At 39.8% G+C, this 24,209-nt stretch overlaps 1 protein-coding gene across 1 annotated transcript in view; it reads right to left on the bottom strand.

The window, feature by feature from the left end:
* The window catches only part of asns (asparagine synthetase), a 31,622-nt gene extending 23,598 nt beyond the window's left edge, over positions 1 to 8,024 (bottom strand). The window contains exon 1 of the mRNA XM_039737253.1: positions 7,908 to 8,024. The gene's annotated coding sequence lies outside the window, so the exon portion shown is untranslated. The remainder of the gene's footprint in view (positions 1 to 7,907) is intronic.
* Positions 8,025 to 24,209: the final 16,185 nt, after the last annotated feature.

Raw genomic sequence — 24,209 nt, 5'->3', positions numbered from 1 at the left:
AGTCTTTTTTACATTTGAATTCTCTCTTCTTCTCATTCTAGAGGTTTTACTTCCTTAATAATCCAGGATTGTTTTTTGGAATGTTGGGCACTATTTCTGAGGATACAATAGTCTTGGCACAAAAGGTAATATAGCTTGTGATGCAGTGACTGAGTTCATCTTGTGCATTCCCCACTATCCTTTGGAAGCAGTCGTTTAGAGCCATTTCAGCTCTCAGGCTCCACTTCCTCGCTATCCTGGTGGTAACAGGTTGTAATCTTATAACAACCTTGTAGTTGGGAGTAAAATAGGTCAGACTGTGATCAGATAAGGTGCCACAGGTTTACATTTAAGGCATCTTTAAAATCTGAATACAGCAAGTCCATCTTGTTGTTTCCTCGAGTGGAAATACTGATACTGATGGAAGTTTGTCACTGTTTCACATACTTAAAGTCCCACAAATTTTTGGATTGGATTAAATTAGATAAACATTACTAATTCCAAGGGGAAATTTAGATACATACTGCAACAGAAGCATAAAAAACAAAGATACAGACTCACAGAGTAAATAATATAATCAATAGATACATAAATATATGTATATTGTGTAGAAATGGCAAAATGAACTTAAAGGGTATAAGCATTTAGTTTGGAACGTTGGTAGAAAGCACAGAACTGCTCGATAGCAGTGTGTAGAAAAGATCCCAGCACACCATGATAAAATGAACCTGTGGCTAAAAGTGCTCCAAGAGAACACCAGCTGCAGGAGATGGAAGGATTTTCCATGATGGCATCCAATTTTGCCACCATCCTGTTTTCAATAGCAGCTTCCAATGTGATGAAAAATTCTTTCTTGATAAGTTTTTCACACATTGTGTGTTTTTTATCTCAAGTTGCTTCCCCAGGATACCACAGCGTAGAACAATACACAGGCTATTACAGACTGGTAGAGCATTTCTAGGAATATTGCTGCATACATCAAAAAACCCGAGTCTTGTCAGGAAGTACAATCTGCTCTGGTTCTTCTTGTATAACAGCATTGTGTTATCAGGCCAGTCCAGTTTGCTGTTCATGTGAACCATATACTTGTAGCTTTACACCACTTCCATGTCCTCCTCCTAAATGGTGACTAGTCCACCACCATCTCTTTGTCTTGCTGATGTTAAGCTGTAGGTGGTTCTCCCTGCATCACAAGATGAAGCAAATAACTGCAGGGTCAGAATAATTCATTACTAGAGTGTTGCTAACAGAGTGAATCATATCTTTTGCTAATTTCACATTTGCAGAGGGAGGAATATAAACATTACAAAAGATGATCCCTTGGTGGGTGAATTCCAACAGCCAGTTCTTCTTTGTGTGGAGTACAAATATCAGTTTAACTATAATCTGCTGCCATTTAAACCATTTTTCTTTCACATAGATAACAGACCTCTCCTGCATTTTTTTCTAAACTGCACTGTTGTCTCTTATCTGCTCAAATAAGATGAAATCAGTCTTAGATTAAAATAGTGACAGGTATATTATATTTCAGCAGGCTCTTCATAATACAAAAAAGGCCATGGTACCTGTTGTACACACTATGAAAGGAGGCAGTTCCTCCATCTTACTTGAGAATGATTAAACATTGTCCATTACAATGGATGTCACTCCAGTTCTGAATTCTTTCATCTTGCTTTTACTCTTGCTCTAGAATTCAGCCTGCTCCATCTTCGTATACACAACTGCTGTGTCACACATGTATGAATGGGGGAGAGTTTACAGGCTCAAAGAGTGTTATTTATCAGCCAGACCAGGGTCTGGCGCTCGCAACTGATCCTTTCTTCTCTCGTTTCCCTGCAGTTCAGCCAAAAGCCCTGCCTCTCAGTGACATCACTACCAAACCACCCACTACTATCATTTCCAGCTAACCCTGAAAACATCACTTCCGGTACCTAGAATTCATCTTTCTGCCATGTCAGTTCCTGTTCCAGCTATCCTAACTCTTCCTCCTATCCAGCATATTTATAGAAGAGACTCATCCTGTTAGTAGAGTTCAGTTGTGAACTCCGATCTGTAAAGACATGCTTCTTTTATCTTGGTGATTTTTCAGTATACGGGGTGGCCATCCCCAAACCTTTTCTCATCTACTGACTAATTTTTACCACACCTGCTATAGGGTGAAAAAAGCTGCTTTAGGTGCTTGAGATTGCTAACAGCTGATTATGGGAATATTTAATATACCCAACTTTCAGTTTATCAGTTTCCCTTACATTTCCAGTGCCTGTTCACTCTCCTGTCATGTCTACCAAGTTTGCAGCTTACCCAAAAGGCATTAGCAACAAGTCAGCACTTGAGTTTGCAATGACAGCAGCAAATCACTGGTAAATTTAAAATCCATTTATATGATTTCTAGTGGCTACTATCAGTGCCAAGCCAAAAGCCTGACCAAATTGAATCCTAAAATTAATCAAAACTAGTAACTGTTAAAATAAATTCAAAAACAAAAACAGCAAGAACACAGAGCTTCTGAAAAATGAGGCTGCCTGCACAATGCCCAGGAGTATAAGCATATACTGTACAAACTAAAAAATGTATTGTTTTAAAAAGGACTAGCATAATTTACAATGAAAAGAATACCACATGATGCTGGTTAACAATGGTGATGGCAGTAATTTTGGTAAATATATAATACCCCAGTCTTATATTTTGACAACTGACAAGAGACCTCAAAAGAGGGTTAGTATTCTATTTGGGAGATAAAATACACCAAAATCTATATATGAATGTCTTCTACAACACAATTTATTTTCTAAGTTTAATTGTTCATACATAATTTCTGGTGGTATACTTTCTGGTAAGTACTTTTGCAACTGATTTCTTTTGTTATAAATGTTTTTAAATATGTAGCTCTACCTTAAATATCCAGCTGTCATATCATCACACATCACATGCCTAGTATTAATAGCGTCATAGCAACTAGATATTAAAATGGTGGTGTCTCTGGCATAACAAGCATAACAGGAAGCAAAAACAACATAAATGGTATCATTAATTCTTACATCCTGCCATTAGCTTTATAAAAGTTGTCAATGTTATGTTACAACCAGGATCTCATCTCTGGCTCAAGCATTTTGTTTTTATTTAATCTTTTTCTGCTTGTCTAAACAATATTTTGTGAATATTGTTACTATGTTTCTTTTTTTTTTATATTTTTCATTATTAATATTTTGTGTATTGTTTCATATTAAAAGAACTGAGTTATCTGCCATGTGCAGCTAAACTAGAATATCAAGGGCCTGCCTTGAAACCTTTATATTGAGCTTGATGGGTTCACAATCTTTCTGCAGCATTTATACTTCTACTAATTAATTGCTTTTCTTCAATTTCAGATTTGCAGATTTCAACATTGTAATTACTTCTTTTTGATTTTTCAGGATGTCCTGAACTTTGGTATTTTTTACTAACTAGATTTCTAGATCACACACAGGCTTTTAGGTTTGCCCTTGAGGTATACTTTTCCTGATTTTTTTTGTTTGTTGATATCTTGTTAGTAAATATTAAAATACCAGTAACGGCACACTGCATGATAGCGTGCATTGAATCCACTTGACTTGAGCATTCATAGTTTTCATACTCTTTCTCTGTACGTTTAGTATTCATTTGCTCAGAGGTTGATGCGCTTGCTGCTTCCTGAGCAGCTCATTTTTTTTCCACCCTAGCAGCCCGCTTCTTCTCTTCTTTCGTTGGTATCTTTTCACATTAAAACTGATTAAGTCAGTGTTTGTGATGCAATTTCTTAGTACATTTTATTTAATTTTTCAGTTAAGCTGGCACTTAAGTCTTCAATCTGCCTCAAGAATGATTTAAGATATGAAGAGGTAGGGGAAGTGACGGCAAAGGTGGTAGGGATGAGAACGACGCCCGTACACATGTGTCGCATGGCCGCTGCCGAGAGTTGATTCCACAATAAAATAAAAATAGGAATAACCTTGGAGGTCAATCATCACCTTGAAAGCAGATAGTAGACATCATGTAGTATATGTGTACCAAATTTCAGGCTAATAGGTCAAACGGGTTGCGAGCCACAAGTGATTTAAAACCCTGCACAGACAAACAAACAGCCATGGTAGAGTATTACTGTATATATAAAGATAAATGAACAATGTTTTGCCATGGATTTTATAAGGTTCCCTTTTTCCCCTTGAGGTTTACCAGCTTGTCTTCTTTTTGGTGTGTAGGCCAAAAAGCCTCCTTCTCAAGTTGGGACCCAGGGAATTTTGTTTCTAGGCCTTGTAAAAGCCTTTAGACATAGTTTTGAAAGTGCAGTCTTATTAGGAGTTTTGTCTGAGTCAGACACATCATAACAATCAATTTCTACTGTGCCATCAGTGAGTACATGACTCACTTTTGAACTGAATAAATTCTGATGGACTGATTTTATCAATGTGTTTGACACATATTGGGATGTCCACACAGCCTTCTCTGTTCAAAAATGAACAAGTCTCTTTCCTTTAACCTTTACTAGCACATACTTTAAGCTTTTTTATTTTTATCATGCAAAACATTCTGTTACAGAGCAGCTAGTTCAGACTTCTGCTGTCTTGTCTGATGTTTTGGTTTAGTTCACTAGCTTCTTCAGACTTTTTTCCACTCTCTCTCACAAGACATATTGACTATTCTTGATCATTTTGCATCTTAAAAACACTAATTTCCTGGGGTGTTATTTATTTTTGTCCTGTTCTACTACAGACCATTTTCTACCTCAGGTTAAAATTTTGGAAAACTGTCTCTCTCTGTAAAACATCTTACACATTAGGTGTGTGATAGTTGTGAGCAGGAACATCATGTCAAAGCCCTTTTGTGAAAAAGCTTATCAAGCTCAGGAAAATTACTGGTTCACATTTCACTAGCCAGACCTAAGTGAAAAGTATTGTGCATGTTGCGAATGTTAGTGTGGACACATGTTGCTATGGATGTCATCAAGAGTGGATCACATGCATTGTCTAAGGGAACTCACATTATTGAAATCCACTTTCAAATTAAAGTAAAAAATCTGACTGCTATAGTATTCTATATCTATCAGAATAACTGTCAGTGTAAATGTGCATTCACTGATGTTTTTGTTATTTTATTAAACTTGAAGATTAACTTAACAGAGTTACTTTACTTATTGTGTTTTATTATGCCATTCATTCATTTCTACATAAACCACCCAAAACAAATAAATTAATAAACCTATCATCACAAGTTATAAAAGAATCCGCTGGAAAAAAGTGCACTCCTCAATTGACCTTTCCCAATTAATACATCTCTGAGAAAATAAAAAAAGCAGATTAACTGACTAAAGGGATAGATGTTCTTTATTCTATCAAGAAGCCAAATCCTATTACTGGAACCAAACTGTTTTCAGTGTTAAAACTATAATTTTATGTATTCTAAAGTTAGTGAATAGGATTCTAAACTCCTGAAAAAAAATGGTTACAAGGAATGTTACTTGGCAGCATATGATAGACGGCAGCAGGTATTTCTACTATACTCATAGTACTGTAGATTGGGGTTAAAGACTGCAGGAATACCTGAGGCCAACAGGGGGAGCTCTGGAAAGATGGTGCCAGTATTTTTACAGGGATCCCCATAATGGGTAAGAGCTATGACCTGTAAGTAGTTACTAGGGGAAGCATAAAAATAAATCATTGAATTTGGTGTCAGGAGAGCAGGAAGGAGTATTTTTATGGTTCTTGGTGTGGACCAGCCCACCCACATTTTAGTTATGGACCCTTTACGGTATTATGCAGGCCCTGGCAGCCTTGGGGTATCTTTATTTTTGTAATTATTGTGTATTTTTACTAGTTAATTGTTTGGCTATGTCTGTGCACTTATGTTAGTTAAATAATCACCCATTATTTGGGTTCAGGGTTGACTCACAAGCAACACCTACAGGCCACAGTATGTTCTATGTATTTCTTGAAAAGTGTTCTGTTTTTTGATCTAATTCAGTGATTCTTAACATTTTTGAGTCACAGACCCCTTTACGAATCTCATAAAAGCTATTGACCCCATTTCCCAGAAATATTCACATAAACACAATTTTGCATGCAATGAATATAATGTACTTTATTTATTGAGATTTGATTGTCTCATACATATATGACATACACAAAGTATTATTAAACTTTAAAGTAAACAATCTAAAACAAACAATCCTTTTTTTTGCAAAAAGTATTGGCCATTCATTACTACTACTACTACATCTCCTCGACTGTATTTCAGAAGGTTGTTCTTGTTTGCCTTGAATAAGAATATGAAACTGTGGAGTGGTCTTCGACAAGGAGACACACACATCACCTTTGACATCCAATCTATTTAGACTTTTCATTTTGATAGAAACAAGTGCTGAAAACCCTGATTCACAAAATGAATATAAATGTTAATTTTTATCTGACCCTCACGGACCACCGGAAACCCATCCGTGGACCCCTCAGGTTAAGAACCCCCTAATCTAATTAATCTTTTCTTTTGGAAATATGTACTCATGGTGAACCACACTTCATGACTAAGACTGCAAACAAAAAATGGCTTTGATGAAGCATTTGTACATGTTAACCTTAATTATCTTGCTCATGCCCTGTACTATAAATGCCACATATCTTGTATATAAGTGAGTATATTTCTTTTAAATATGTATCCATTCATTTTCTAAGATACTTAATTAGTTCAGGTCAGAGACACCTGGAAACTATCTAAAACTGGGAAAAAAGCAGGAACCCATCCTGAGTGGACATATCCATACTTCCTCAAATGTTAGCCAATTAGAAGTTGCCAATAAAGCTAACCTAAAGCTAAAGAAAATGTAGAAAACACAAGTAAAAACCCAAACAGACAAGTAGAGAATGTGCAGCTGTGCCCAACACCCAAGATTTAACCTCAGGACTACAGAACTGTGAAGCAGGATTACCATTAATATTTTTATTGTATATTTTATTTATCTTTGATATTTGTAGCTCTCCAACTTTAATCAAAGAAAAAAACGTAATTTCCCATTTCAGAGATAATAAAATGTATCATGGCCTTGCCTCTGAAAAATGTAATGTTAGCATTTCCAACTATAAAGTTGCTTCTACAGGTATGTGCATGACTATTAGAAACAGTTAAGGTAAAAACAGGCATAATTTTCCTTAGCAAACGCATTGTGAAATTATCATTTTAAAAAGAGCTTCTCCTTCTACTAACTGCCAAGCCGTTTAACAAGTGTTTAATTTCAAAAAGGGCGACTATAAACAATCGTTAAATTAAATTCATCACTTGTAAGTATTACATATTAATTGGCGGAAAAACATAAGTGACATCAGTGTTACTAGGAAGAATTTTGACGAGAAGAAGATATGTGCTTGGTCTTGCATCATCCATAAGTGGCCGTTCAGCGTTTTGAATCGCATATACTTGTGCAGTAATCACAGCAGTAAAACGTCACGGAAAACTATCATTACTTTTATGCGTAATTACTGTAATTTTTTTTACTTGCCTGTCTTCCAGAGGCCAATCGCACGATGTAGTAAAAGCTTCAGTAATGTTAACATGAGAACTGCGAATCCCCAAAATAACAAAACAGACGCGCAATGCCGTATTTCATACAATACAGCAGGTATTGTATGTGCAGTTCTGTGGAAAATATAGCCAGTAAAATAAGATGCATACACTTATGGTTACTGACAAACTGCTAATAAAGCCTTGCTACAGGTAGCACTAAAACACTAAAACCGACACGCCTAAATAAACTCTGATTTGTGGTTAATTTCGAACGAACTACCAAAGCAATAAGCTACTATAGTTTGCCGATTTGAATGCTGTACACAAATGAACAAACCAAACAAAATGAAACTATTCTGCAAAACACTTGACTGGTAAACATAAGCATCCATAAGAATTTACGAATTCGCACAAAGCAGTACCTTTTACTCCCTCTTAAATGAGAAGATGATATTGTCTTAAATAAGGCAAGGGCTCAAGTGCAATTCGTCAGGGAAGCGTTGCAATAACCTGAACCACATCGCTACCTGCAGTTTCAGCTGTAGACCCTCCCACTTTTTCCGTCAATGCTTAGGTGGCCAATGAGAAACATGCACTCTCAGGCAATACTGCGACGTCACTGTGCGAGAAAAGGACCGTTTCGGGAAGAGCTACTAAGCATGCGTTACGGGTACTAGCGATGTGTTGTTAAACAGCAGATTTTCAGAAACAGCCTCAGCGCACTCAAAAATAAAGTGTAGAAACAGCCTCAGCGCACTCAAAAATAAAGAGTTTCATGGCCGTGAAAAGTATCCCTGAACTAACGGGACGGAGCGCAACGCTACACACTGCGTCCGAGTAAATATTTATTCAAGAAACCTGAACTACACGTGGCACCGTCTTTCCATGTACCCAAAGCACACGTCTGCCTTGGTGTCGAGCCAAAAGACACCCGAAATGTCACGCGAGATCTCTCACGTCATCTGAACTCTTCCTGTGTGCAACCACAACTTAAACCACAATGCTTTACGATGCCGGTAAACTCGAATAACCAATGAAAACTAACAAGACGAAGTAGATTACATACACATTTCTTTGTCAAAACCACCTTTCCCATAAAGTTTTGCACTGCACATGACAAATCCATAATGAGTGAGTGACCGATACTTTGTAAACTGGCATTTGGAAATGTAAAACCCTGCAAATGCCTTGATAAATACAGAGGACAAACTTAGATAGCATCCGTCATTGCAATTAATTGATCTCACAATAGCGACACCTACTGGTGTCTTAGTATAGCGCTAAGCATGGCAATTACATTTCTACTGAGCCCCGTTACCACATCATTAATCAGTCAACTATTAAAACTTTATTGTCATAGATACTGTACAGAGTATAAGTGTAATGAATGATTTGAATGTCCAGCTTGCAGTATACAACCAATTAACAATGTAGCCTACAGTTAGCAGTATACTACTGCAACAATACAGAACAATCAAACTGCAGATTGTAATATGCAGTACAGTGCAATTGCTAACAACAGCCTGGAATAGTAAAAATGAGGTAGGATACGGCAATAGAATAAAGTGTTAGTAAATGAGAAGTTGTAATCACTATAGCACAGGCCTATTCAGTTACAAATTCAATTGGGCCAGATTTTCAAACCAAGTGATTTAGCTGGAACAGACATGTTCAGTGGCTGGTAAGCAGCAGATAATGGCACATTGTAAACCAACACAAATTAATGTATTGAAAAACAAGTAGTTTTTATTTATTGTTTCCATTTTAAACTTGGTCTAACGCAGGTAAGTCAAAAAGTCCATGACAAAAACAATGACAAAGCTATAACTGAACAGAATGTGAGGTAGTAGCAATACTTTTTTCCACTTTTAAAATAAAAAATAAACATTTGGTTATATCTGACGTAGGCATATCTCAAAGTGCATAAAAACAAAACAAAGCACAGTATTAGCAATACCATTTGTTTCCCTTTTGATATAAAATAAACATTGCTCACATCTGATCAAGGCACTTTGCAAAATGCATACAATCAAAACAATCGGGAGTGGTCTCCCCTAGACTTTCTCGTATGCTCAGATATGGAGATGGATATTTGAGAAGTAAACCGCAGGACAATGAATGTATTTTTATATTATGTACTGTACATTAAAGAACCATCAAAAACAAATTAAATTTATTGGCACCATGCAACCAGCAGACTTTGACTCGTGTCATTACAAAACCCTAAGGAGGCCCACATTGTCCCCTCACTAGAAACTGCTCAACTAACTGAACTCTCATCCAGTCAGTTGAATCCAATCAGCACAACTGAGCACTATGTCACTGTAAAGAAGAAAAAAAGTCAGTAAACAATTTTACAAATAAAACATTTTTCTATCTGCATACAAATGATAAAGCTCACTAGACAAATTAGATTTATATCTACAATTATTAGAAGGTTATCAAACCATAAAAAGAACATTGGCATCTCTTCACATAGGATACAAGTGACGGAAAGATCCTGACCTTATAGGTTGGCTACTGTAGTCTGGATACTTTTTTGCATACCCACTCTAAAAGTGACTTATTAAATTTATAAATCACACTCATTTATATATTACAGTAAAAGTAAAAATAAAGTAAACATTTTTTGGGAAAAATCATTAGCTTTTTGGAAATAGCAGGGCAGGTCCTACTGACCAACCTAGCCTGCAGGCCAGTCATATATGAATACTCCAAACACATAAGTGTCTTTAAATGGAATAATAATTCTTTTTGATAATTCTGTACTGTACAATTACACATCATCTCACTACTCAAAGCACTCTACATGCAGGGAGGACCCAGGAAGTGAACCCACAATCTCCTTACTGCAAAGCAGCAGCGCTGCCACTGTTCCACCAGTGTGGATTAATTAATGTTTACAGTGACAGTTCTTTATTTTAATATTGGTTAATAACTGGACAGAATATTGAATTTATTATGAGATTGCTATGTTGGAGGGCTTTGAAAGTTTCTATAATCCTTAGAGATGCTGCATGCTATTAGAGGCTTTGAATGCTTAGTAAAATCACCAATTTTGAATTGAATTGAATACTTCATGGAATTGGGGATAGTGGAATCCACTCCAAGAGCAAGGCTTGTGGGTGGTGTTTCATGAACTGCCTGGTGTCGCGGATGCCAGGGGCGACGACCTGGCCGGAACACCTTAGAGGACCAGAAGTGGGCGTGTGCCCATCTGGGATCAGGTGGGGGCTGCCTTCCTGGTTGCTTTTGGGGCCACGGGGTTCAGGGCATGGAAGCCTCACCCTGTAGGGGCCCCAATGCCTTGGGAACTTGTGACCTCAGCACTTCCGCCACACCAGGAAGTGCTGGGGGGAAGATTTAGATGGATACCCGGAGAGCTGCCGGGGGAACATCCGGCACTTCGCCACGCTGGGGTGTGTCCAACGTGGGAATGCCGGGAACCACCTGATGCTCATTCGGGAGCGTATAAAAGGGGCCGTCTCCCTTCATTCAGGGCTGGAGTCGGGTGGAAGAAGGACAAGGCACGAGAGAGGTGTAGAGGCGGCCCAAAGAAAGGCATTTATGAGGCCAGGAATGTGTGTTTGGGAGTGTTTTGTGCACGGAACTGGGTCTGAGTGACCATTATTTGTAAATATTGTATATAATAAATACGTGTGGTGGTGAAGAACAACATGTCCGCCTGTCTTTGTCCGGGTCGGCTCCACACTGGTCACTGCTCTGCTGGCCAGATGAAACACCTGAAAAAGCTGTGTGGATCCATCATGTGCGCTAAGTATCTGTAAGACAGAGTGTAGTGATGTGTGCAACGTCAGTCAGGTAACATATGGCCTAAAGTCCAGCACGTAGACCTAACCATATATATATACAGTATATATATATATTTTTTTTTACAAAACAATGAAAAAGAGTTCTGCGGTGGGCTGGCGCTCTGCCCAGGGTTTGTTTCCTGCCTTGCACCCTGTGTTGGCTGGGATTGGCTCCAGCAGACCCCCGTGACCCTGTAGTTAGGATATAGTGGGTTAGATAATGGATGGATGGATGAAAAAGAGTTAAGCAGGGAGTCGGTTGCATTTCAATAATGCTGACATGTCACCATGTCACCGGTAGTAACATTATTTCATCTTCCAGAACTTTGAAGTAATAGTTCTAGGTCAGCAGATAAAGTCACTTGTTTTTCTGCTGATCAGCCTGGAGTTATAAATTTGAATCCAAGAACAGGCTGACCTGAGTAAAATTTTCAATTTTATTTTCAATTTATTTTTATTTAAGAGCACTTCAACATAAGATTACAATGTGCTCTACAATAATTACAATTTATTATGAATAAAAGAAATATAACATAAGCACAAAACATAATGTTGAAACAAAAAGTGAAACTGAGTGATTTTATACAATAATACGCTTTCATTCAGTGGCCACATTTTTAGGTGCATCTGTCTAGTTCCAGCTGGGACCCATCTCTGCCTCCAATGTAGCCTTAATTCTTTAACACATACAATAAATGGTGCTGGTAACATTCATTTGGTAATTTGGTCCATGATGACCTAATATCATCACAGAGTTTCTACAGTTTTTTTGGCCACACATTAAAACTGAGACCCTCTTGATTCACCTCATTCCATATGTGCTCTGTTGTCCTGAAATCTGAGGACTGTGTAGGTGCAAAGTGAAGTCTCTGTCATGTTTGGCAAACTAGTTTGAGATGATGCTTGCTTTGTGAAATGGAAGATTATTCTCTGGGATGCATCTGTTTGTTTAACAGTAGGCGCTGGCCATAAGGCGATCCACATAGTCACAAACAGTTCTTAGGTTAGATATACTATAACAGTCAAGTGATGCACATTTGGTACTATGAGGCCTAATGTACTTGGAGCCACAATTTTTGTATGAAAATGCACTATATAAATAAATGCTTTTGCATTTATGGCTTTTCCCACCCCAAGCCTACACTATTCTCACAAGCAAGCCAGGATGCTTTTTCATGTCAAACTCTGTCCCTATAATAAGCATGTTACAGCAGAAATGAAGATCTATCAGACTAAGTGACATTTAGCCAATATTCAAAAACCCTGCCTTTGTAATAATGTTCTAGTTGCAGCATCTTGCTTTTATTTGTTAACAGGAGTAGAACTCAGCATAGTTTTTTTTTGCAGATGTACCCTACCTGCTTCAGAACTTTTATAGATTCATGCAACTCTAGTAAAAAGCTGTTATTACAGTATTTGTTTCTTTGTATTAGTGTCAATGACTCTGGTCATTCCCTCTGACATTTTCCTTCACAGAACTGCCACAAACTTCAGGTCTTTTGTTTAACACACCATTTTCTTCAAAACACTAGAGACAGAGGTGCATGAAACTCCCAAAAATCCAACAAGGACAGCTTTGTCCTGAGACTACAAATCATCATGTCTGGCATCAATAATCATACTGCAGTCAAAAGCACTTAGATTGTGTAGTCTTGCTCATTCTTATGGTTTTTACGAATGTCTTCATGCTGTATAAGATGAGATGTAGCCATATAATTGGCAGTTTGGAGAAGTAAGCCATTTGGGTTAATGTGTACATAATAAAGCAGCCTCTCAGTGGTTGAATGTAAGTTGTGGCCACCAGGGGCCACTCCAGCTCCCCAAACGGTAGATACACACAGGCTCTGGACATACGTTGCCAACACAAAAGGTTTTATTCTTAGTAAACCCTTGGATGGAAGAATTTCTTGCACCACAACTACAGTTACAAAGCAGCACACAGCAGTACTTTGTTTTCTCTCTGTCTCTCTTTACCTACTCTCCGCCTCATAGCAAGCGTTGTACACTTCTTCCCGACTCTGGATCCTGGAATAGAGACAGGGGGCTTCTTTTATGTGAAACCTGGGAGTACTTTCTGTGTCCTATAAGCATGGCCCAGGAGCACTTCCAGCTTAGGCTTGAGCCCGACAGAGTAGGGGCTCGTCTGTCCTCTCTGTGCCCCAAGGGCTGAACCATAAAACTCCAGTCCCCATGATGCCCCGTGGGAATCTAAAGTGCTGCTGCAACCCACCATGATACCGATTCATCTGGCCACAGAAACACTATTAATGAGACTGGAAAGCGACCCCACCATAGAGACAAGAACCAAACTGTCCATTAAAGACATAATGCACCTAATATCACTTTGCCAAAAAACTCACTTTCATTTCAACGGCAAATACTACACTCAGAAACAAGGCATGCCAATGGGATCGCCGTTATCAGGACTTCTAGCGGAACTGGTAATTCAGCGATTTGAAAACGTGGCTCTATCCCAGTTCACAACTAAAATTTGGATACGCTACGTAGATGACACATTCGTCATACTAAAAAATGATCAGCTGAATGAATTCTTCAACCACATCAACACAGTATTCCCTGCAATCCAATTCACAATGGAAAAAAGAAATTAATCGACACATCAGCTTCCTGGACATCTACATCGAAAGAAATAATGACGCCACCCTGACCACTAGTGTTTACCGTAAAGAATGCAATGCAGACAAGATATTAGAGATCACCAGTAACCACACAGTAGCCTATCTCATAAACGGAGCTGTGTTAAAACTCTATTCAGAAGAGTCCACACCCATTGTAATACAAAGGAAACAAAAATGAATGAGAGACGCTATCTCTTCCATCTTTTCACTTCAAACGGATACTCAAAAACATTCATTAATCGAAGTCTACACAGAAGACGCCAAAAAACTCAACAAACAATTGACTTGAATCAGAACCCCCACCCCACCTGGCACTCACTCCCTTATCACCCACCACAAGGTGTCTGAAGGTGCAGCGCGCATCTTGGCCAAGTCAGGTGTCAGAATAGCACACAAACCCAACGAACAATCTGCGCACAGTCCTCTGTAATGCTAAAAACAAGAAATCGACAGCAGAAACACGAAACGCAATGTACAGCATTCCATGCAGTTCTTGCTCAGCGGTATACATAGGACAAACTTCAAAAAGAATCGCAACACTTATACAAGAACACCGCAACGCCTTCAGAAGAAAAGGAGTCACAATCATTGATCTATACGCATACTAAGTCAACAGGACATACATTTAACTGGGACAATGTACTGTACAAGTAAAATTCAAGGCCAGTACGTAAAGTGCCAGAGAGCTGGCCGAATCCTGGTTATCAAATGAGAACGCCATCAAAAGTGGACATAAATCCACCATATGCAAACTTATGAAGAACATATTAATAATAAACAAGACTTTACACCCAATACCCATACCATATACGAGGTGTGGCAGAAAAGTAATGAGACTGATTTTTTATTTACCAAAGTTTTTATTTTTTTCAAACATCAATGTTATCCCCTTCAAAGTAGTTCCCTTGGGCAGCTACACACCGATGGAGACGTTGTTCCCACTGTTGGTAACAGCGCTGGAAGTCTTCAGTCGGTATGGTCTTCAGCATGTCCGTTACACTCTTTTGGATGTTTTCTAAAGTCCCGAAATGACGTCATTTGAGGACATTTTTCAGTTTAGGAAAAAGGAAAAAGTCACACGGACTGAGGTCAGGTGAATAAGGGGGCTGGGGAACCACAGGAATGCGTTTTTTCGATTGTCCTTCTGCTCAATTGTGAGGTTTTTCGGCACCATTTTGGCACAGACCTTTCGCATGTGCAAATGTTCAGTCAAAATTTGATGAATGGTAAATCTGTTCAAATTTAATTGTTCACTCAACATTCTTAATGTTAAACGACGGTCTGATCTCACAAAAGTGTTCACACGTTCGATGTTTTCATTGGTTTTCGAAGTTGAAGTCCTCCCTGAACGGTGTTCATCTTCAACGTGTTTTCTGCCTTCCAAAAATGATTTGTGCCAGCGAAAAACTTGAGCTCGGGATAAAGAATGTTCCCCATAGGCCTGCTTTAACTTTTCAAACGTCACACTTGCTGTTTAATGGCACAATGTAGCTCCAAATTGCGCTGTTCCATTTTGCATGACGCACAACCAAAAACACAACTTCGCTAATAGCAGTCACAAAAATCACGTAGTTAACGGAAGGAGCTGAAACTCGCACTGAGCTATGGGAGCGTACTGATACACGTGCTCTATCAAGGACAACAGCGAAGCGTTGCCAGATCGCTTGCAGTGTTGCCAGTCTCATTACTTTTCTGCGACACCTCGTGTATATATATATATACACTGCTCACAAAAATTAAAGGAACACTTTAAAGAAACACATTAGATACATCAGATCTCAATATGAAGTTGGATATCTATACAAATAACGACAGGGCAATGTCTTAGGAACAAAAGGATGCCAAGTCTTTTAATGGAAATAAATGTTTTCTGCCTACAGAGGGCTCAATTGTGTAGACACCCTAAAATCAGAGTGAAATGAAGATGTGGCAGGCTAGTCCATTTTTCAAAAACTTAATTTCTGCTACTCAAAATGCTTTTCAGTATCTTGTGTGGCACCCACGAGCTTGTATGCATGCTTGACAACGTCGGGGCATGCTCCTAATGAGACGACGGATGGTGTCTTGTGGCATTTCCTCCCAGATCTGTATGAGGGCATCCCTGAGCTGTTGTACAGTCTGAGGAGCAACCTGGCGGCGCCTAATGGACCGAAACATAATGTCCCACAGATGTTCTATTGGGTTTAAGTCAGGGGATCGTGAAGGCCATTCAATTGTTTCAATTCCTTCATCCTCCAGGTACTGCCTGCATACTCTTGCCACATGAGGCCGGGCATTGTCGTGCATTAGGAGGAAACCAGGACCTACTGCACCAGCGTAGGGTCTGACAATGGGTCCAAGGATTTCATCCTGATACCTAATGGCAGTCAAGATGCCGTTGTCTAGTCTGTAGAGGTCTGTGAGTCGCTCCATGGATATGCCTCCAAGATCATCACTGACCCACCACCAAACCAGTCATGCTAAACGATGTTACAGGCAGCATAATATTCTCCACGGCTTCTCCTGACCCTTTCACGTCTTTCACATATACTCAGGGTGAACCTGCTCTCATCTGTGAAAAGCACAGGACACCAGTGGTGGACCTGCCAATTCTGGTATTCTATGGCAAATGCCAATTGAGCTCTCCGGTGCTGTGCAGTGAACACAGGGCAGTAGACATTTGGGCCCTCAGGCAACCCTCATGAAGTCTGTTTCTGATTGTTTGGTCAGAGACATTCACACCAGTGGCCTGCTGGAGGTCATTTTGTAGGGCTCTGGCAGTGCTCATCCTGTTCCTCCTTGCCCAAAGGAGCAGATACTGGTCCTGCTGATGGGTTATGGACCTTCTATGGCCCTCTCCAGCTCTCCTAGAGTAACTGCTTGTCTCCTAGAATCTCCTCCATGCCCTTGAGACTGTGCAGGGAGACACAGCAAACCTTCTGGCAATGACACGTATTGATGTGCCATCCTGGAGAAGTTGGACTACCTGTGCAACCTCTGTAGGGTCCAGGTATCGCCTCATGCTACCAGTAGTGACACTGACTGTAGCCAAATGCAAAACTAGTGAAGAAACAGTCAGAAAAGATGAGGAGGGAAAAATGTCAGTGGCCTCCACCTGTTAAACCATTCCTGTTTTGGGGGTCATCTCATTGTTGCCCCTCTAGTGCATCTGTTGTTAATTTCATTAACACCACAGCAGCTGAAACTGATTAACAACCCCCTCTGCTACTTAACTGACCAGATTAATATCCCATAAGTTTCATTGACTTTATGCTATACTCTGATTAAAAGTGTTCCTTTAATTGTTTTGAGCAGTATATATATATATATATATATATATATATATATATATATATATATATATATTTTTTTTTCCAGGATTGGTTTAAAGTGAGGCACAAAGAATACAATTTTGCCCTTAATAAAGGTGTACAAATCACTGATAAATAAAAATGTCCTTATTTTATTTTATGACCACGGTGAGACGTTTCTATTTGAAGTGCTGTTTATAATCCCTTTCTAATTAGTCTTGATTTGACAGCTCTAATAATTCAAAGCCAGTTTTATAATCTAATTTAAATGAACACTCTGTAACTTTACTTTCTTGTTTGCCTTTATTTTATAACAAATGTGTAGGATGCTAAATGTTTATTCTTTAGAGCTCCATGCCCCACTGTCCCACCAAACTGCCAGATTCTAGTTTACCCCTGCAATAGTCACTTCTAAATAACCTAGGCATCTTGTTTCTAAGTTCAAGCCATGCCCAAATGGGAGATTAACTTAGTGTCAAATCTGGTAAAGTGGCTATCTTGTGAAGAAGGACATGCAAAAATTGTTTTTGTTATACAAGTATGTTGTTTTAGCTAGTTAAAAGGGTGCTAGATAGTTTATAGCATGTGGCAAAAGGATATGGTGAGCATAATGAACAAGGCTGGTAGATTTGCAATTATGTAGAATATTAATAGCTTAAAATTCTGTACAATCTGGCACAAAGAGTTTGCAAACTATCTCACTGATATATACTGCTCAAAAGAATTAAAGGAACACTTTTTAATCAGAGTATAGCATAAAGTCAATGAAACTTATGGGATATTAATCTGGTCAGTTAAGTAGCAGAGGGGGTTGTTAATCAGTTTCAGCTGCTGTGGTGTTAATGAAATTAACAACAGATGCACTAGAGGGGCAACAATGAGATGACCCCCAAAACAGGAATGGTTTAACAGGTGGAGGCCACTGACATTTTTCCCTCCTCATCTTTTCTGACTGTTTCTTCACTAGTTTATGCATTTGGCTACAGTCAGTGTCACTACTGGTAGCATGAGGCGATACCTGGACCCTACAGAGGTTGCACAGGTAGTCCAACTTCTCCAGGATGGCACATCAATACGTGTCATTGCCAGAAGGTTTGCTGTGTCTCCCTGCACAGTCTCAAGGAAATGGAGGAGATTCTAGGAGACAAGCAGTTACTCTAGGAGAGCTGGAGAGGGCCATAGAAGGTCCATAACCCATCAGCAGGACCAGTATCTGCTCCTTTGGGCAAGGAGGAACACGATGAGCACTGCCAGAGCCCTACAAAATGACCTCCAGCAGGCCACTGGTGTGAATGTCTCTGACCAAACAACCAGAAAGACTTCATGAGGGTGACCCAAGGGCCCCATGTCCTCTAATGGGCCCTGTGCTCACTGCCCAGCAGCATGCCGCTCGATTGGCATTCGCCATAGAATACCAGAATTGGCAGATGCACCACTGGTGCCCTGTGCTTTTTACAGATGAGAGCAGGTTCACCCTGAGCACGTGACAGAAGTGAAAGGGTCAGGAGAAGCCATGGAGAACATTATGCTGCTTGTAACATCATTCAGCATGAGCAGTTTAGTGGTGGGTTAATGATTGTCTGGGGAGGCATATCCATGGAGGGTCACGCAGACCGCTACAGGCTTGACAAAGGCACCTTGGCTGCCATTAGGTATCAGGATGAAATCCTTGGACCCATTGTCAGACCCTATGCTGGTACAGTGGCTCCTGGTGCACGACAATTCCTGGCCTCATGTGGTGAGAGTATGCAGGCAGTTCCTGGAGGATGAAGGAATTGATACCATTGACTGGCCACCACACTTTCCTGACCTAAATCCAATAGAACACCTCTGGGACATTATGTTTTGGTCCATCCAATGCCACCAGGTTGCACCTCAGACTGTCCAGGAGCTCAGTGATGCCCTGGTCCAGATCTGGGAGGAGATCCCCCACAACATCATCTGTCATCTCATTAGAAGCATGCACCGATGTTGTCAGGCATGTATACAAGAACACAGGGGCCATACAAAGTGCTGTGTACAATTTTGAGTTGCTGCAATTAAATTTTGGCAAAATGGACTAGCCTGCCACATCATTTTTTCACTCTGATTTTTGGGGCGTCTTTGAATTCAGGGCTCTGTAGGTTGATCATTTTCATTTCCATCAAACGATGTGGCATCCTTTCGTTCCTAACACATTACCCAGTCTATATCAGTATAGATATCCAGGAGGATTTCTTTTTCCCATTGAGATCTGATGTGTTTTCAAAGTGTTCTTTTAATTTTTTTGAGCAGTTTATATAGTGTATATATAGTTTTAGAGGGATTTAATGCTACAGTGAACTCATTTTTACTCTTTCTTTGACCTGTGTTGATATCACAAGTTGGTTTTATGTATCTTTTATTCAATTGTCAGTCAAGGTCAGTGCCTTACAGGGACAGCTTTCTTCAGGACACTGAAGGGAGGATTTGCAGGTGAAGCAGCAGCTTACATATCTTCCTGTTTATCCGAAGATAAGATGTTCCAGAAGAGGAGCTGTGAGGCCACTTTCCACTGTTCTATTTCTGGTCCTCTAAATCTGAGTACAACTATGAAGTAGTCATCATTTCCAGGACCATCAGAACAGATAGCTCTCCTTGAGATGGCTGCTAACTCACTTTCATTTGTCTTATAGTTTCTTACTCACCCTGAGGCTAATAAACAGGGGTACCAGGTGGAACTCTAGTATTATAACTTTCTCTTTGTCTTTTCTTGATATTACAGTGGTTTAGTTGGCAGGATTATTATTGGTGATGATGAACCAGATGACCCTCCAGAACCAAGCTAACTTGTAACACCAATTGGAAATAAGTATGTCAGTTAAAATTATAGGTGATGAAACCAAAAAATAAATGATTGTGACATGTCTGTATGAAGAAGCAACCTAGAATAACCTCTGTATGACAAAGATAAGGCACCGGCTCAGATATTCACTCCTACTGCAATCAAATGAAGATGCAGAGGCTTACTTGATTGTATTTCAGAAAGCAGGAACCTGTCATCATTGGCCATCCAAGGAGTTAAGTCATATGTTGGATGCCTTCCTCACTTAAAATGCTTTATGGGCATATTATAAGAACAGCAAAGATGTGATAGTCGACTATCAGCTTTTAAAACAGGAAATCCTCCTTCACTGAAAATGAGTGGAGAGAGAGTGGAAATATGGAAGAATTCATTGACATAATCAACTGACTTTAGAACACCACGCCTTTCAGGAAGAGTAAAGTTAATTGTTCTGTGCAATGTATACAAAAGTACCAATCACTATCATCCAAAGAAGTATAAAGCAAGTTGGATAAAAAGGAGCCAACACCTCACTCCCCTGTCTCTTACACTGAAGAGAAACTGGACACTCCATTTTAGATGACCTGCACCTGGACAAACAAATAGATTGTACCGGAGCTTAAAGGAAATTATATTGTTTGCTTGCTGTGTTTTTATTTAAACCTTAAGGCTAAGACAGTGGCATTTAATGGGCACAAAGTCACTGTGCTCCAAGATCCCAGGAGTAATCTTTGTTATTGCTACCTACTTGGTTTGGGTGCAACAATACTTAAGCTAAAAGGCCTCACTCACCAACTATAAATACACAGAGAGTGTCACCTGTATCTTACTGGTTCATTGGTGGGGACATTCTGTGCCATCATCAGAGCAGTCACTGTAGTAGCTCTCCCCGAACCTCCTTATGAAGCCATTATAGGATGTGATTGGCCATAAATAAACAGCAAGTAATCATAACCCACTCAGATCCCATCCAAACACCACAGGATGAGAGGTTACAATGTACTGGCCCACCTCTAACTGTGCTAAGTCCCTTTCCTCCACACATGCCAGATTCATTAGTAATCAGTCTCTCAGTGTGATTGCAGAGGTGTCCAAAGAGATCTCTCTCCCAACACTTTGATTTTCTGTTTTGATTTAAATGGTTAATGATGACTTCTTACATTATACCAGGAATACTGTAACCTTGGGATCATAGGCCATGAAGACCATATCAGATCCTTGAGTAAACAAATTACAAGCTAGAAGTGCAGAAGATGTTCTGCTTTAGGGTTATTTAAGATAGCATTAGTCCCTGGTCTAGCCCAATAATCCTCATACTAATACATATTAGCGACAATTGACCAAAATACATTTTTTGTGGATTCCAGTGTTTTCTAAGACTGTAAATAGCCACCAGAGAGTGTCTGTGGTGCAACAGTATATGATGATGCTCTCTAGATATGTGGCACTATAGAAGTTGTCTAGCTTGACGCTGAAGTGTCTGGAGCTCTTTGTAGCCCAAATGGAAGGATGCAGTATTGGCAGTATCCAGTAGGGGTGCTAAACAGGTTTTTCTTTATGTGGCCTCCATTAAAGGAAGGCAAGTACAGGCTTTTCTGGGAGGTTAGATAGATAGGTTTTCAAACTCAGGACCCACTGTGGCTGCAGGTTTTTGTTTCAACTTAATTCATAATCAGTGACAATAACTGATCACACTTATCTCATTTACAAATAGTTCTATTTTTGTTAAAGATTTAAATTATATATATATATATATATATATATATATATATATATATATATATATATATATATACATACTGTATACATACATATACTCAGCAAAAAAAGAAACGTCCTCTGACTTTCAGCTGTTTTTACTTTCAGTAAACTTAATGTGTAAATATTTGTATGAACACTAAAAGAGGCAACACCATAAGACATAAACTAAAAATCTTTCACAATGTGTCCTTTAATGAAGGGAGGCTCAAAATCAAAAGTACCAGTCAGTATCTGGTGTGACCACCAGCTGCTTGAAGTACTGCAGTGCATCTCCTCCTCATGGACTGGACCAGATTTGTCAGTTCTTGCTGTGAGATGTTACCCCACTCTTCCACCAAGGCACCTGCAAGTTCCTGGACATTTCTGGGGCAATGGCCCTAGCCCTCACCCTGTGATCCAACAGGTCCCAGACGTGCTCAATGGGATTGAGATCCGGGCTCTTCCACTGCGAGGATGATCAGCTGTCCTTCCTGTCTCCCTGTAGTGCTGTCTTAGGCGTCTCACAGTGCGGACATGGCAATTTATTGCCCTAGCCACATCAGCAGTCCTCATTCCTCCCTGCAGCATGCCTAATGCATGTTCACGTAGATGAGCAGGGACCCTGGGCATGTCTCTTTGGGTGTTTTTCACAGTCGGTAGACAAGTCTCTTTAGTGTCCTGCGTTTTTAGAACTGTGACCTTAAATGCCTACTTTCTGTAAGCTGTTAAGGGCTTAACGACCATTCCACAGGTGCATGTTAATTAATTGATTATGGTTAATTGAACATGCATGGAAAACATTGTTTAAACCCTTTACAATGAAGATCTGTAAAGTTATTTGGATTTTTAAAACATTATTGTTGAAATACACAGTCCTGAAAAAGGGACGTTTCTTTTTTGCAGAGCATATATCTATAATAATAAAAGGCAAAGCCCTCACTGACTGACTGACTCACTGACTCATCACTAATTCTCCAACTTCCCATGTAGGTAGAAAGCTGAAATTTGGCAGGCTTATTCCTTACAGCATACTTACAAAAGTTAAGCAGGTTTCATTTTGAAATTCTACATGTAACGGTCATAATGGTCGATAACGGTCGACAACGTCCGCCATGTTGAACTTTCTTATTTATGGCCCCATCTTCACGAAATTTGGTAGGTGGCTTCCCTGCGCTAACCAAAACCGATGTACCTACTTATTTCAGTGGATTGAATTTTCCAAACGTCAATAATTCTCCAACTTCCCGTGTAGGTAGAAGGATGAAATTTGGCAGGCCCATTCCTTACAGCTTACTTACAAAAGTTAAGCAGGTTTCATTTTGAAATACGGTCATAAAGGTCAACAACGTCCGCCATATTGAACTTTCGTATTCATGGCCCCATTTTCACGAAATTTGGTAGGTGCCTTCCCTGCGCTAACTGAAACCAATGTACATACTTATTTGGTGGTATGACGCCACTGTCAGCCGCCATATTGAACTTTCCAACGTCACTAATTCTCCAACTTCCCGTGTAGGTAGAAGGCTGAAATTTGGTACTTATTTCGGTGGTATGATGCCACTGTCGGCCACCATATTGAACTTTTAATGAAAACCGATGTCCGTACTTATTTCATTGGTATGACACCACTGTCGGCCGCCATATTGAACTTTCCAACGTCACTAATCCTCCAACTTCCCGTGTAGGTAGAAGGATGACATTTGGCAGGCTCATTCCTTACAGCTTACTTACAACAGTTAAGCAGGTTTCATTTCGAAATTCTACGCGTAACGGTCATAACGGTCAACAACGTCCGTCATGTTGAACTTTCTTATTTACGGCCCCATCTTCACGAAATTTGGTAGGTGGCTTCCTTGAGCTAACCAAAACCAATGTATGTACTTATTTCGGTGGTATGACGCCACTGTCAGCCGCCATATTGAATTTTCCAACATCACTAATTCTCCAGCTTCCCGTGTAGGTAGAAGGCTGAAATTTGGCAGGCTCATTCCTTACAGTTTACTTAAAAAAGTTTAGCAGGTTTCATTTCGAAATTATACGCGCAACGGTCATAACGGTCAACTTGGTAAATTTGGTAGGCGGCTTCCCTGAGCTAACCGAAACCAATGTACGTACTTATTTTGGTGGTATGATGCCACTGTCGGCCTCCATATTGAACCTTTCAACAGTTTTTGTTACTTATGGGCCCATCTTCAAGAAATTTGGTACACGGGTTCCCAACGCTAACTGAATCCTACTTACGTATATATCGTCCATAGCCTGCAGCTCGGTCGCGTGTGAGGCGGCGTGGGTCCCCCATCCCAACGCCTCTCACGTTGTTGGCTGCCTGCCTATATAAGGCCGTCCATCGCTCCAGTCTCTACATTCCCGTCCTTGCTTCACCACGGGATTCACGTCTCCCTACTGATAACTACAGCCTTTTTGTTTAATCCACGGCTTC

Source organism: Polypterus senegalus, chromosome 15 (assembly GCF_016835505.1).
Source record: "Polypterus senegalus isolate Bchr_013 chromosome 15, ASM1683550v1, whole genome shotgun sequence".
Classification (NCBI taxonomy): Eukaryota; Metazoa; Chordata; class Cladistia; order Polypteriformes; family Polypteridae; genus Polypterus; species Polypterus senegalus.
This window is presented reverse-complemented; position numbering and strand designations above follow the sequence as displayed.